We start from the raw sequence: 14,751 nt of genomic DNA on the forward strand, positions 1-14,751 counted from the left end.
CATCTACGATTAAAATCCCTTTCAAGGTGGCCGTATACTTTTCCGCAAGTAAAATTAAAGAACTTTTTCCTCACCTTATCTTCAAAAGCCGTAGCCAGAACCGTCGATGAATATGCTACTATGCTTATTAGAGTTGTTGTTTGTTTGCATTTAGCTAAAATAAATTTGAAGAAAGGCTTGCCAGATGCTTTTTTAAAAACAGTGGTAGAAAAAAACCCCACTTGAGCATGGGTGTTTTGGAAAGAATTTTATTTGCACATCTCTATTTATTTTTGTTTCCAGCTTGCTTTTACAAATGCTGAAAGCCTCAGAGAAATGTGACTTTGCTAGGGCTCCTTCTCCAACAAGCACCACTGTGCTGAGCGGAACGCAATACTTCAGGCTTTACATGTCACCGTGAGAGCTATTTATAAAGCACAATAAACAGCGCGTTTATAAAGGAATGCTTGAGCTTTTCCGAAGCAGACGCTGCTCTTTACCTGAATGCGGAGTTTGGAAGTGCTTCTTCACAACTGTGTTGCACACCCAGAACAACTGCTTGGAAATAAGAGGAAAGGGCCCCAGTTTCTGCTCCTTGGACCACCGGTGGTCCATGGACGGCAGCGTGGCAACCTTCCTTGAAGTCTTGAACCTTCCACACTGGACGTTAGGAAGCATTTCTTTACCAAGAGGGTGGTCAAACCCTGGAAAAGGCTTCCTGGAGAAGTGGTGGATGCCCCACGCCTGGCAGTGTTGAAGAAGCATTTGGACAGTGGCCTTAACAACATGCTTTAACTTTTGGTCGGGCCTGGAGGGGTCAGGCAGTTGGACGAGATGATCCTTGTAGGTCCCTTCCAGCTGAAATTGTTCTCCTTTACCCCTGTTGGCAGCCATGTCCACAAAAGGCAAGGCAGCATCTGCCAGCAGTTTCAGGAAGAGGTGACAGTGGTGGTGACGCCCACTGGTTTCAGAGGCTGCTGCTCTTCCTCCTCTTCTCCAGTCGGGGAGATGGGGAGGCAGCGGCGGCTTCATCTCCCAAACAGGGCAGAGAGAGGACATCCGTCCCTCTTGGGCGACCAGGCAGCCTCGCAGATGCGGAGCTCAGCAGAGGGATCGGAAAGGTCAGGAGCATACATTAAACCTGCCTCCTGGCCACCTCGGCATATGCTGGTGGGTCTTCTGTGGCTGGTAACCTCAGGGCAAAACTGACCTGGCAGCCGGGACCTGCCGCGTCCCCTCGACTCGTCCCCCGTCCGCCTGTGGAGCCATGCCAAGAGGGAAACTGGAGTGTCGGCTTCCTCAGGCAAAGGGAAAACCAGGCATTTTCCTGAGTGGGTGTGGGGAAAAGAGATGGGAGAGAACAGTGACGGAGACAGGACAGTCAGTGCTGATGGATGGTGATGGCTGATTATTTGACAGTACCCAGAGACGGTGCTGCCTATGAGGTTTCTCATGCTGCTAGGTCAGCAGAGGGAAACGCAGAGCATCACGGCGCACGGCAGCCACCGCCATCGGGGAAGCCCGGAGCCTGGGGACAGCACTGCTGCCTCTCGCCCCCGGCTCACGCTGGGCCAGAGGAGCTCACGGAGGTAAACGCGCTGCTGGTCCAGCCCTTCATGGGTTACGCAAAGACGGGCAGTGGTACAGCAGCCCCGTCTGCCCAGCTGCCATCCCGAGGGCACCGTGCCCTGCCCCTGCCCTCACTGGGCTCCCCCGAAGCTGGGGAGGGGGCAGAGCCCCCACTGGGACAGCCCCAGCAGAGCCGTCGGTGGCACTTACTGGCAGAAAAAGCCCATTGCAGGCAACCGCCAGCGCCATAAAGGGAGAAGCAAAACTACAGTGCACAGCAAGGGCAGCAGCCTGCATGTGGGGGGGAGGTCAGGAAGGCAGCTCCGAAATGAAAAAAAATAGTCATTTAACAAGAAATAAGAGCGCCAGATCCTGCTGCCAGCTATAATTGTGCAGCCTCGCTGAATTCACCAAGGTTGGAAGGGTTAAGGGAGAGCAGAATTTGGCCAGTGGCTGAAATAGATAAAGCCATATGTCTGCTCACTCCTGAATGTGGAACAGAAATAATTACGCGATATTCCTGCTGATAATAAACCTACTCTATTATCAACAGAAATTACAGTTTTTCACAATATTTACATTTTCCATAAAATATGTTGCAAGAAAATGGATATCACATTGAAGTTTTTGTTTCATGAGGAAAATGCCAACAAATCGCCGTTGCAAGGCTCCCGGGCTTTGAGGACAGCTGACCGGCCGGCGTGGCGAGATCTGCGCTGGTGTCCCGGCGTCGAGCTGGAGCCAGGCGGCAGGAGAGGGGGGCTCCTGGGAGGGGACTGTCCACCAACGGGTGGATGTGGCCGTGGCTGGCCCTGCCTGATCCCACGGAGCCCATCGGGGCTGGGAGGGGAGGGTTGGGTACCCGGGTACCGGCCCCCATCCCCTGCACGTTGGCTCTTGCACGCACCAGCAAGAGCATCCCCAGCCCCACGCTGCACGGCAGCTCTTTGTGCACGGCGAGCCCCGCGCCAGCTATCACCAGCTATACGTGTTTACATTCCTTCTGCTTAATATTTCTGTAATCTTCTCTGGCATCATACGCTAGTAATTTTTCTCCTCCTACTTCACACTTTTGATAAGCCTTCTGGTCCCGCAGCAGATGCATTGTGAATCTTCTCCTTCTAAGTATCTTGCATATGTTTCATTAAAAGTGTTTGTTTCTTTGATCAGCTTGAAGTTCTGATGTGAAAAAAAAAAACAAAAAAAACCCCACAACTTTTTGGACTTTGCTTGGCAGCACCCAGCCCCGAGATGAATAGCAGCGTCTCGGTACAGGCAGTCACTCAGTGTCACCCAATGTCATCATTCACTCTTTGCCAGTTGATTTGCCTGTCCTCCCGCCGATGGCTACAATGTGCACTGGCACCCAAAGATAGAAAACGGGCTTTTTATCCGCTACACTGTGCAACTGCACATGAAAGAACATGGTGGGAGGTGCCAAATGGGAGCAGCAGAAATGGGGATATATCTCACCCGCCGTTGCTTAGCGATGGGAAGCGCGGGCAGGCTGGCATTTCCCGCAGCGCGGGCACCGGCCCCCCGCGCTCCCACCCCGGTGGGACGGCCCCAGGCACGGGGGAAAGACTGGCCACGGTGGCCAGAGGGGACGGGGCAGGTGTGGGGTGCACTGGACCCCAGTGGAGGGCTTGTGGTGGCCCTTCATGGTAAACTGAGGCATTGCCTGTGCTGGGGACACCCTGCCGCAGGCAGGTGAGGTGCTGCCAGCACGCACCGTGTGTGCGGTCACACCACAGCAGGGTGGCACACGGGTCCCACCGCTCCCCACGGGTGCCTGGGACGCTCGGGGCTTCAAGGAGCTCCAGGGCAGGTCTGAAAGACTGGGATGGTCCAGTGTGGGAGGAGACGCGAGAGCAGCTGTGCCAGCACCCACCCAGCCCTGCCCCTTGCAGAAGGCAGCCCTGGCCCCACATCGCCACCGCCAATGCCACTGCCACCACCACCGTCACTGTTTCTGGGAGAGCTGGGGGTCCGCAGGGATGGGGCCATGCTCTCCCTGCCACGCAGGGACACAGAGACTCTCCCCCTGCGGGTCCCCAAGCGCCCCGTGGAGCTGCCACCCGGGGCTTCACACCTCTGCTCCCCAGCGGGGCACGGGAGTAATCATCACAATAATAACAGCAACAACAATAACAATAATATCTTCTTTTATGCTTGCGCCTAACTCGACTAACGAGCGTGGTGCATGCAGGTGCAACAGCCACGCTGCTATTAGCCTTAATATCACTGCCTGCTACCCGCCCCGCGTGATTTATTTACTGCCATTTGCATCACCATCCCTTTCACGTGGTTCAGATATAAGTCATTTCCAAGGTAAACTAACTGTAAAAAAAATAAAATATCAGTTCTTCCAACTATTGTGAAAAAAGGTGCAATTCAAAGGTAGCAAAGGGCGAGCATCTTTGTTCTGCCTCGCTGGCAGAGACCAGTGTCTCCCCACAGAGTCAAAGCCCTTCGCCAGCCTCCCCTCAGCAGCGGGTGGCCAGGAGACCCTACGGCTCTCTGCAGCGACACCGACCAGCTGATGCTCTCCAGTTTTCACATCCCCCTTAACCTTAACCCGCTCCAGACACCCTGCCCAGCGCCGACGAAATTCCTGCCTGCATTAATAGCACTGTGCACAGATTTTTATTGATTCGCTCTTGACACAGCTGCCGTTCACAAAATACCTAAGCCTCTACTTTTATTCCTGTTGGAAAACATATTTGGTTACAATTCCTACAAATGTGTGGATGTTAAAAATAACATAGTATCCTGCAAGTCCGAACACATATGGTATTTTAACTTCCACAGAATCAAGTAAGAGTATCCTAGATTATCTAGTGGCACGTCCCTGTATAAAAGCAGTATTAGGCCTTATCTCAGGAGGCGTTTGCGCTGGGAGAGGCGCGAGAGGGATGGTCCCTCACCCAGCCCCCACCAAACAGCCAGGGAAGACCCCAGAGATTCGGCGGGGGTTGCACCGCGCCGTGACTCCTTGCGGGGAGCGGGGTCTGCGCCCCCTGCCCTGCTTTATGTCGGCTCCATCTTACCTTGGCTTCCAGACAGCGGGAAGTTGGGAGGAGGGAGCTCCGTCCTTGGCAGTCCATCACGGCGGCTCCGGTGGGGAGGAACAGATGCTGCCTTGCTGCTCACGCTGTCCTGGAGGTTGCTGAACAATTTGGGCATGATGGATGCGGTGCTCTGAGTTGATTTCCAGCCCAGGAAGGGGCTCCATACCCTCCCTGCACAGCTCTTCCAGCCAAAGCCCCCGGACACTGTTCCGGAGCGGGCCCCTTGGTGCTCCCACTCGGTGCCGGCGACAGCCCCGGAGCCTGGCTCCGCTCCTCGGCGCGAAGAACAGGGTCTGCCCCCACTGAGCCCCTCTGGCAGCAGCCCCATCCCCTTCCCGGCTCTGCCACCCATCGGAAATGACCATTTCCCAATAACATTGCCCCAGTATTAAAAAAACAAACAAACAAAAAAAAACAACCAAAAAAACCCCAAAGAAAAACCAAAACCCAAAGATATGTACGTACCTCACTTACAATATTAAGACCCAATGCAATGGTCAAGCTTAAATTTAAGGAACTGCAATTATTTGCACAGAAGTCAAGTACTCTCTTCCCATCCCCACCCCGCAACAGAATCCTGTAGGGCAGCGAGCCCTTCGCTCCTGCAGCGCTCTTCTGCTCCCCCAGCTTTTCACTCCCCTTCCCCGCGTGCCTGCTACAGCTACAGGTGGTTGAGGCAGTGAAACGCCTCCTGCCTGCCGCCAGCCCACTTGCACCCGGGACCGGGTGTTAACGAAGCCCGTGCTGCCCTGCGCAGAATAGAAAAGCCCAAACGGCCAAGGAAGAGGCAGGATAGCGCAGTTTATCACACACGGACTGGCTCGGATAGAGTCCTCCCTGTCATTGAAAGTCACCGTGCCCCCAACTGTTCAGAAGTTTCACATTAAATTTTTCTGATGTCTTTCATGAAAAATGATATTTCCTTACCCATCGCAGACGATATTTTCCCCGGCAGGTATGCTGTCGAACATGTTGCATTCACACCATGACACAAAGCCTAAAAAAATCACAGAGAGACTAATTACTGGAGGAAAATTACACCAAAAGACCAATTTCCGCGTGATGGAGATGACAGCCAGGCGCTTGGCCCCCCCAGCCGCTTCGGGCAGCTCGCCCACGAGATGCTGTCACCCCCCCGCGGCCCCCGCACCCCGGGCTGCGGCCGGCTCCAGCGGGCACCTCGCAAATTCCTACCTAGAAACACAATTAAACCAATGCTGCAATAGTTACAAAGAGCGGCAAATCATCCTTTGACTGTAAGACTTTATATATAGAGGCAGAAATGCCACAAAGGCAATTTGTACGATAGCTGAGGTACGGCTGATGAATTAGTTCATATTTACCCAGATTATGTACAATAAATGTAATGTATATCATTTATATCTGTATAGTTCTAATTTGGTTGGAATCGGAAAATAATGCAACACGAATTCATATAAAATCCATTTTGTACGGGAAAATTAAAATGGTAGAGCATATTGTTTTATATGAAATATTGAGCTGCGCAATCATATTTGTTATATGCTTTAAGCAGACTTCAGTGGGAAAAACATATTTGTTCCCTTTGGAGCTTCTTTATAAGTGTATAAAAGCTTTAACTTCATATGGTCATAAACGGGTGGAATTTCACAAAAATGCCATCAACGTTTTTCTCCCTTTTCCCATCGACATTAGAATGTGATAAACAGGGATTCAGACATGCACACCACCTCAAACTCTCTTTCTTTTGTGTTCAGTGATTCAGAGAGCTATTCTCACTCGTTAATAAAAAATAATTATTAAAAACTATTGATGATTTCTAAGAATCACTTTTGTAGAAAGAAAAACAAACCAACACCTTTCGCCTGCTCTGATGGTTTTTGAGGTTTTGAGCCCACGTCTACGCCTGTGGCACGTGGAGTGATAGGACGAGGGGGAACGGGTTTAAATGGAAAGATTGAGATGAGATCTGAAGAAGAATTGCTGTGAGGGCGGTGAGCCCCTGGCCCAGGCTGCCCAGAGAAGCTGTGGCTGCCCCATCCCTGGAGGGGTTCAAGGCCAGGTTGGCCGGGGCTTGGAGCAACCTGGGCTGGTGGGAGGTGTCCCTGCCCAGGGCAGGGGGTGGCACTGGGTGGGCTTTAAGCTCCCTTCCAACCCAAACCATTCCATGATTGCAATGCTTCACTCTGCGAGACGACTGCTGCCGTGAAGTCCCTGCAGAGCACACCGTTCCCCTCCCAAGCCTCATCAGGTGCTTCTGAGGGCCACAACCTCCCCGGCCATACAAATGAGCTGCTGGTCACCACCTGCACCCCCGTGCTGCAGAGGCACCACCAGCCGTCAGAAAGAGTCTGTAGAGCTATGGAAAATTTTGGGAGGAGAATCTGGGATTTTTAATATTTGATGGGGAAACTAAGGCGATATTTCTGTCTTCTGGCCCGCTTGCAGTTGAACAGAAAATAGCTGTAACGGAGCTGCCGGAGCATCGCCTGGCCATCAGTGCTTTGGGCAGCCGGTGCTCGCCCCAGCAGAACAGTCCCCGCGCTTCCCAGCGCCCGCAGGGCTCTGTGTTTAGAATAATCCTATTTAATGCGGTATTCAGATCCCCTGGGTGCTCGCCCTGCGGTCACGGTGCCTGGGACGGCTTGCACAAACATTGGCAGTTCCCAGGACAACACCAGACCCTGATAACCAAAACCAGCCCCCGCAAAGGGACAAAGAAAAAGCCACCCCTGCGTAGAGCACCAGCTACGGCAATCCAACAGCCCATGAAACCACTGCCAAGGTACGGCCACGGCCTTCACCGCTACAGATCAGGGGGACAAAGCCAGTGACATAAATTGCCAAGAGAAGGATTTTCCCCATAAACTCCAGTTCGAAAGCCCCCCTTTTCCCCTGCTGCCTTAAGGGAATATTGCAAGTGGTTTAGAAACAAGCTACGTGGACATATTGAGACAAGGAGCGGCTTCCAGCATGGCGTAAAAAATACTAGAAAGAGAGCGCTAAAGCAAATTGCAGGCCAAAATAACACACACGAAATCCTAAGGAGCCCCAGCGACTGGGCTCGTCGCTCACATACGCACCCGGTCAGCCTTTGGTTTGCCCCCCCCCACGCACATTTCTCAGGTCCCGGAGGTAAACGCACCCCTCTCTGCTCGAAACAGGGGACGGGGCACCCGGGACGACGCTGTTCCTCCCCACCGGCAGCCTCCCACAGACGGGGGTGAGAGGAGGAAACCGCTGGCTTCTGCCAAATTTCATGTATTCTCGGTGATGTGGTGGTTAAGGAGGGGCGGGGGAAAGGGAGCTGGTGTCATTGTTACAGCTTGCGCTGCGTGCCAAGCTGCCAGGATGCTGCCAAAGATAACGCAGTCTTTAAGATGTCTATTAAAAACTCCTGGTATTATGAGATGCAAAAGAACTAGCCTTGTGCAGAGGTAGAAAGTAATTATGCAATTCTTATGTAAAATATGCAAGCTTATTTTCAGGGAATGATGCATGGCCTGAAAATGACGTCTCGATTTCTTCCCATTCTGGAGCACACCGGAGATGTCTCACTCTCCCAGCTCTCCAGGACTGGAGCCGGCTTTTTCCACCACTGAAAACCAGAGCCAGGAGAACTTGTCAGAGGGGGGAAAAAAAAAAAAAAAAAAAAAAATAGTAACTTCTTAGATCAAATAAATTTTTAAGCAACCTGCATATCTGCGTGCAGCGCATACAGCTGATCCAAACGTGTGCATGTGCACATAAGGAAGACAAACTTGAAAAAGAGTAGTTCCATATTAAAAAAAAAAAAAAAGAGAAAGTATTAGCACAGATGAAGTGTTGGAGGCTGAAGCAGCACCGAGTTCCGCAGTGCCAGGACGGCGGTCCCAGCCTGCGGCAGCGCGGGCACTGTAGCTGCTGCAGGAAGAAGCGCAACGGCTGCTCTGCATCAGATGGCCGGCGCCTCCGTTCACGGAGGGAACTGGATATCGTTTCATAGAGTTTACCTTTGCTCATGACGCGATTGACTCCTCGTGTCCAGGCTGTGATGGATTCCCAGCCACCGGATCAAGCTCCTGCGCTCGGAGCCTGTATTTGCTCCGCTGAGCCAGCACTTGAGCCGCTCGGTGAAGCCGTCCTTCTGCTGGGGACAAACCAGGCCATGTCCCATGCCACGTGTCCTCCACCCCTCCGCACCTCTCGTGGGGCAATCGCTCTCAATGCAGTCCCACCGCGCGTTTGCTCCTCTCCATCATCCACCCAGGCTGTTGCTGGAGCCGCTGGCAGTGGCTTCCCTGAGGCAGGGCTGGCAGGACACGGGCCATCGCCACGTTCCCGCATTCAAGCCCTTCAGGAGCAGCGTCAGACAGGCCAATAGCTCCTTAACGCAGTCTGGGAAGAAACGGGGTGATGTAAGGTACAACTCACCATGAAAATATGTGCCGAACCTGCCCTGGGAGCTTTCAGAGAATGTGTTTTCCCAAGCTAGGGCTCATTATTTTAGACTATAAATAACATATCACCTGATTGCGAAGCCCGTAGCTCAGCACCAGGCACTAGCTGGAGTCACCCAGTGAACTAAAATGATACATGAAACGTGTTTCCCTGGGAGTTGTACTACAGATTACTTACAGTTGCAAGCAAGGTCTAGCTCTTCAGAAAAATGGGCTGATAAAATACATGTTTTAGATCTCCAAATAGATCTTGCCGGCTCTCAAAACAGTCCACAAATTAATCCCAAAATTATGAATCCTCCCCTTTTTCTTTGATTTAGCACCATCCCTTTCAGGAAAAAAACTCCCCAGGTTAAAGCACTTCAGAAAATACTCCACACATGTGCTCACGCATAATTATTTTTTGCTCTCTCCAGCCCCTCCTTCGTCTGCTGAAGTTCTCCTCACCTCTCCAGGTTAAGCACTTTCCTCTGTCAAATATCCCTTTGAAATCCATCTCATCTGAAATGCCAACAGCTTTTAGGCCAGTAATAAGAGAAGGATTGGAAGGGGAGCACCAGTGCGGCACACCTGGGCAAGGCACGGCAGGGAAGGTGTCCAGAGTGGTCCCGGTCACGGGAACAGCCGGAGCATGGTCCCGCACCCAAGTCAATGAAGATGCGCAGAGGACCTGGCAGCCGTGCAGAGCAAACCCTCCTGCTACATCATCTCTTCCTCTTGCTCTCTGCCAGTTTTTAGTATCAAGTTTTTAGATTTTTCCTTGTCTAGGTGCCACTGCTCGCAATTTTGCAAGACGGGAACACAACCCTTATCATTTCTTGACGGTGTAAAGATTGAACATAACCAAGAATTATTTCCAAAGGCCTCAGAAGAGAGGCAGTACAACAGCCGTAACTGTAATGCCCTCCACAGAACGGCATTTCTGTCCTCAATAGAGCAGGATGAAAACTTCCCATTAAAACTCCCGTTTTTCAGTTGTAAGCCATCCTTTTCCAAACGCACTTGGTTTTGTTTTCCCTCACGGACAAGTTCTTAGTTTCCCTATCGTTAAAGTCGCACGCCCCTTGCCAGCCCTAGGACAGGGGCTGTCCATCACTGGGACAGAGTCGCTCCCACTGACCGACCTTCTCTGGCCCCAGAAGCAGCCCAGACACATTAGGCTTTTATAAGCATCAATTTTGCACCTAAGTGCGAAGTGCTCTTAAGGAACGCGAGCCCAGCATGCAAGGTGGGCCAGGGAGGAGAGCCAGGCGGGACAGCCAGGCACACGGTTGGGCCGATTTTGCAGGCGTTTGGCCATTTAAACGTCGCTTTTTGCAGGACACAAGGCCTGCCATGCAGGACTTCAGACTTACGAAGATATAAACCACGCAAAATGAAAGTGCAAAAAGATTATAAACGTGAGAATGAATAAATTAATATTTCCTGAAAGTTCACTTCACAAAAGAAATAAAATAAAAAGGCGTTTTCCCAGTGAACAGTGCACATCTAATCTCTCTGTTTCATGCCTGAGACGGCGGGGTGGAGAGGCAGCGCTCTCGGTGAGTAAAATACAGGTTACAAAGGTTAGAAAGAGTCACCGAGCAATTTTCATTGTCTGGTTTTTTGTCGAGATGCTGAAAGTTGAAAATTTCCCCCGTGTTAATAATACGGTATTAGTTACACATGGCTGCTTTACTGGAGTTAAACCAACACGGCTCCTGCTCGCTCCGACCTGAGTTTCTCCAGCGGCCAGCTATTTAAGAAAACAAAAGCCTCCATAATTTGCAACACAGGTCAGCGTTTAGCATGGCAGGAGCCTTAACGCAGACCAAGCGCTGTTTTGAACTCTGAGAATTTGCAGAACGTGCCGCAGGAATATCTGCTCCGAGGGGAAGATTTGGGAAATTGTGGGATTGAGTAATCCAAAGATAAAACTCCTAAAGAATTCCCGCGTGAAAACAAACCGCCTCCGAGCGTTAGGCTGATATCTTAACGCACAGATACTCACCTATAAACCGATACAGCGCAGGTGGGTCCAGATCACTTGTTTTGAGGATTTGCGGGTTCACGAGTGAGAATCTACTGCTGAGAATTTCCAAGGAAAAGGGACTCTATCAAGAGAAGGGATTTCCCAAGGGAAGGTGGGCAGAGCCGGGGGCACTCGGCACGCTCCCCGCAGTGGATCCCTCGCTTCGCAGGACCAGGCAGGTTTCCCTGGCAGCTCCTGCGCGATGACTCCTACCCCTCTGTAAATCTGTCCGGGAAGTTCACATCACCATATCATCGTCAGGGGAAGTGAAGAAACTCAGTCTCCCTCTGCACTAGGCGCTAAATATTTGCCCCGTTCTGTATTTGGCTATGTTGGTTTTATACCAGCGTATCTGAGGAGAAAGGCCCAGTCGATTTAACGAAATAAACTGGAAACGTTTCTAGCAGAAATTAGCTGTAACTTAAGCATTCACATGCTCTTTAGTAGATACAACAATGTGATTTTTATGAGCACCAACAAACTCCGTGGCTAATATTCACCGGAGGTAGAAGTGATCCTGGAAATCCACCTTGCCCAGCCTTCCCTGTTGTACAACCAGCGTTGTCCGGCGCACGGCTGGGGAGAGGCCCCTGGGTGAGCCCTTGGCCATGCAATGGGTGCACCCCAGCGCACGGCCAGGCACCTCCCCTGGCTTTACACTGCCTGCAAACGCGCCACGGGGAGCTTTTCTCCCCTTTCTCTGTCTCCATGCCACGTCCCAGGTCTCACCTGGGAGAGCTGTTGGGGGTCAGCCCCGGTGCGCAGCGCAGCCCCCCCAGCCGCTCGCTCGCTCCCCCAGTGGGATGGGGGAGAATCAGACGGTAAAAGTGCCAAAACTGGTGGGTTGAGACACCGGCAGTTTAACAGGTAAAGCACAAGCCACACGCGCAAGCACAGCAGAAGGAGGAATTCCTTCTCTCCTTCCCATGGCAGGCGTTCGGCCCCCCCAGGACAGCAGGGCTCCACCACGCCTAATGGCGGCTGCGGAAGACAAGCGTCGTGGCCCCAAACGTCCCCTTCCTCCTCCTTCCCCGCCTTCCTCTGCCGAGCGTGATGCCGTGTGGCCTGGGACATCCCTCGGACAGTGGGGTCGGCTGTCCCGGCTGGGTCCCCTCCCTGCCCCTGTGCCCCCCGGCCTGCCCGCTGGTGGGGTGGGGTGAGGAGCAGAGAAGACTTCAGGGCCGCGGAAGCCTCGCTCAGCAAAAGCTAAAACACCCTTGTGTTATCAACACCGCTCGGGTCACAAATCCAGAAGAAAACACTCTATCCAGCCAAACCCAGTACAACTACAGATGTAAATTATAAAAAGGGTGTCCTCTGCTCTTTCAGGAACATCATTGCCAAAACCAGCCACCTTCCCGAGGAATACAGGCTCAATCGCACGTGGATCGTCCCACGGCGATATGGACAGGCGGCCCCAAGCCCGCTCAGGTAAGCCCCACCTCACCTACATCAAAACAGGAGTTTCACTCTGAACAACTCCGAAGCTCCGCTTTGCCGACCCGTGATTTGGGAGCATTTACGGACAAGAGGTGGGAGCTTTGATGCTCCGAAGTCATCTGTTTCCACCCCTTTCGCCATATACCAGCGTTTGCACCCGGCACAACTTTAAAAACACATTTGCTCATCATTAGCCCTGCTATTCCGCATGGAATCCCATAAATTACAGCTGCTGCTAGAAAATTAAGATGTATATAGGGAAATCATTCACAAATCCCGTATCTGTTGCATCTGGAAGTTCTGGAGTGTTGATTAGTTAAATACATAATTATGAGATAGCCTTAAAGGCAAAAATTGTAAGCAGTGACTTTTGCTAAGGAGTCTCCTGTTGGCGTTATCATACAAAATATAAAATGCTGCGAGTCTAAATAGGAAATTTATCTAAAAGAAAAAAGTTGAAAGACTTGTGCTGAAGATACGACTTCTTCAGAACATTTCTTCGCAAGTTAGATAATAATTAAATACAAATTAATTACTCCCACAAAGCATGTCATTTAGGCAAAAGCCTGCGTTTTTGAGGAACATTAGCATCTCGTTCTGCAATTACACAGCTTGGAAGCAGCCAGCTCGCCCTCATTTTTTGTATTATTGCTTCTAGACGCAATACGTTTGCGCCGAATTCAAAAGAAGCCGTTCATTTCCACATGTAACACGTCAGTAACGCAAATAACACGTTGGCACAAGCCACAGCAAAAGGGACTGAAACCTGGTGATCCAGTAGGAGCGCCGAGGAGTGAACTGGACCTGCTGCTCCCCAGTACGGGACCGCTCTCACCCAGTAACGGAGCCCCACTGGGCAGAGCGGGACCACTGGCCAGCCTGACCTTACCTCCACACCTACGCGCTCCCTCGGACAGATACCTACAGCAGCAACAGCAGTTCTTCCCAGTTTTTCCTGATTTTTTTATTTTTTTTTTTAAATAAAAAATCATACTATCAAGGCCAATGTTTCATTTTCCCGGGAGCGCTCGCAGAGTGGGGCTCAGTAACCACCTCGTGCCAGCCTTCACAGCACCAAGGCAAGACTCACCCGGCACGTGGGAAAAGGGCAGGCAACACGACACCGAAATAACCAAGTGCATCCGGAAAAGCGACATTTTTGCCTTTAGAGGAATTCTTCCTCCACGGAAGAATTTGGCTTTGCATTGAATCAGTAAAATCCAAATATTGAAAATACTTCCGTCATGGAAACTCCCAAATATCTCACTTTGAAAATATCAACAGGACCTCATGGAAATGAAGCATTTTGACCATTCTACATTCTTTTCTGGCAGTAGAAAATGCAATCCTAAAATCAATTGGAAAAGTAGTTTTCCATTTTGTTTGTGAATCCTTTCAAAATTCTTTCACTGAAAAATTTATGAAGAGTGCAATGTTCCCGTAAACCATTTCAGTTTCATCAGAAGTACATTTTCCAATGAAAAATTGTTCAAATGATTTCTTTTCTGCCAGCTTTAACTGCTCTGACTTGTTGAAAAAAGCTCTGGGAATTTCTTGGGGATAATTGTTTTAACCATTCAGCCTCGCAGCTCATTACCATGAGCTCTTTATCTAGAGGAAAATCTCTGCTAACATGTGGAGTCACCGGGATCTCTCAGGTGCCTTGTGCCTCTGAACAAATCAAGCTGTTTGATTGCATTTCTGAATATAGCTTTCCTCCCCCCTCTGCCTCCTGTACTGGAAGCAAAATTATATTAAATTACATCATACGATAATTTATTGTCTATGCATGCTATTAGAAGTGCCGAGTGACTATCCAAAACGTGACATTTGAAATCGCATCTCTATTTCATTCCACAGTAACAAAGGCCTATTGTACCTTGAGGTGTTGGTAGCCTTGTCGGAGGAGCCGGTTACGTCCCAGGTAAGTGTCTATCGGCGCAGCCCACGGGCCCTGAGACGTGCAAGGGAGAAGCACGGATGAGTTAGTACAAAGCGCGACTGCATCTCGCCATCACCAGCCATCGCCAAGCCCGGTCCAGGGACCCCGTGGCTGTCCCGGCATCCCCCCTCGCTGCCCCCAGCCTCTGCCCCCCACCTCCCCACGAGCACCGGGGCCAACGCGGCTGCTCCGGCCTCCAGCAACACCCCTCTCTGCTCCCATCCGCCTCCCCACCGCAGGCAAAAGCACTGCAAATTTTGCAGATGAAAACCCCGACTGCAGCCAAAAACTCACTGCAAATTCTGCAGATGAAAATCACTG

General features: G+C 51.1%; 1 long non-coding RNA gene across 2 annotated transcripts; it reads right to left on the reverse strand.

Annotated features, from left to right (window-relative positions):
- Positions 1-327: 327 nt before the first annotated feature.
- LOC134508879 (uncharacterized) lies at positions 328-14,422 on the reverse strand. 2 transcript variants are annotated; one of them, XR_010069169.1, is made up of 4 exons: positions 14,368-14,422; positions 5,547-5,616; positions 4,599-4,717; positions 328-2,727 (listed from the first exon to the last, which is right to left on the reverse strand). It is a non-coding gene; the product is annotated as an uncharacterized LOC134508879 (long non-coding RNA). The 2 variants fall into 2 exon arrangements; XR_010069168.1 differs by lacking the exon at positions 14,368-14,422 and adding an exon at positions 8,591-9,200.
- Between the last annotated feature and the right edge of the window lie 329 nt (positions 14,423-14,751).

Source organism: Chroicocephalus ridibundus, chromosome Z, assembly GCF_963924245.1.
Source record: "Chroicocephalus ridibundus chromosome Z, bChrRid1.1, whole genome shotgun sequence".
Lineage (NCBI taxonomy): Eukaryota > Metazoa > Chordata > Aves > Charadriiformes > Laridae > Chroicocephalus > Chroicocephalus ridibundus.